Source organism: Pongo pygmaeus, chromosome 23, assembly GCF_028885625.2.
Source record: "Pongo pygmaeus isolate AG05252 chromosome 23, NHGRI_mPonPyg2-v2.0_pri, whole genome shotgun sequence".
In the NCBI taxonomy this organism is placed as follows: Eukaryota; Metazoa; Chordata; class Mammalia; order Primates; family Hominidae; genus Pongo; species Pongo pygmaeus.
This window is the reverse complement of record NC_085931.1, coordinates 2,605,573-2,607,125: the sequence shown is the minus strand read 5'-3', so window position 1 is coordinate 2,607,125 and position 1,553 is coordinate 2,605,573.

Below are 1,553 nucleotides of genomic sequence, written 5' to 3'. Positions count from 1 at the left end.
CCCGCCTCAGCCTCCGGAGGAGCTGGCATTCCAGGCGCCTGCCCCACCGCTCCCGACTCAGTTTTGTATTTTTAGTAGAGACGGGGTTTCGCCGTGTTGGCAAGGTTGGTCTGGAACTCCCAACCTCAGGTGATCCACCCGCCTCGGCCTCCCAAAGTGCTGGGATGACAGACGTGAGCCACCGCGCCCGGCCTTCACCGTTTCTTTTTAAGTCGAGGAGCTTATCAGGGAACTATGAGAAGTACGGACGCCACACGTGACAGGGAGAAAAGTCTGAAAATGCCCCTCGCATCCAAGTGGGGACCCGGCCTCGACCTCCCGAAATCATACACCGATTGGGGAAGCCCAGCAAGGCCCGTCTGTCTAGATTCCTCTCGGCCTCTCTAAGCACCTAAGCACGCGCTTCTCACTTTCGTGGAAGGGGCAGGGCCCTCCCCGGCACGGGGGGTCTGACGGACTGACAGAGAAAGAGACAGACATAGAAAGACAGAGATGGACAGAGAGAGATAGAGAGAAACAGACAGAAAGAGAGAGAGACAGAGACAGAGACAGAGAGAGAAACAGACAGGGAGGGAGAGAGACAGACAGAGAGAGAGACAGACAGACAGACAGAGAGAGACAAACAGAGACGGACAGAGAGAGACAGACAGAGAGAGAGACAGACAGGCAGAGAAAGACAGTAAGACAGAGGATAGGCACAGAGAGAGAGAGAGACAGAGGGACACAGAAAAAGAAAGAGAGAGGCAGACAGACAGAGAAAGACAGAGACAGAAAGAGAGAGAGAGAGAAACAGACAGAAAGAGAGAGAGAGACAGTGAGAGAGAGAGAGAGAGAAAGAAACAGACAGAAAGAGAGAGAGAGACAGAGTGAGAGAGAGAGAGAGAGAGAAACAGAAAGGGAGGGAGAGAGACAGACAGAGAGTAAGACAGACAGACAGAGAAAGACAGTAAGACAGAAGATAGGCACAGAGAGAGAGAGAGACAGAGAGACACAGAAAAAGAAAGAGAGAGGCAGACAGATAGGGAAAGACAGAAACAGACAGGGAGAGAGAGAGAGAGAGAGAAACAGACAGAAAGAGAGAGAGAGAGAGAAACAGAAAGCGAGGGAGAGAGAGACAGACAGACAGACAGATGGACAGGAAGAGAAGGAGAGTAAGACAGAAGACAGACACAGTGAGAGAGACAGGCAGAGAGAGAGAGAGACAGAGACAGAGACAGAGAGAAAGAAAGAGACAGGCAGAGAAAGACAGAGATGGACAGAGAGAGATAGAGACAAACAGACAGAGACAGAGAGAGAGAGAGAGAAACAGACAGACGGGGAGGGAGAGAGACAGACAGACAGAGAGAGAGAGAGAGAGAGAGAGAGAGAGAGAGACAGACAGACAGACAGAGACAGAGAGAAACAGACAGAAAGAGAGAGACGGAGAGAGAGAGACTGAGAGAGAGAGAAACAGAAAGGGAGGGAGACAGACAGACAGAGAGAGAGAGAGAGAGAGAGAGAGAGACCGACAGACAGGCAGAGAAAGAGAGTAAGACGGAAGACAGACACAGTGA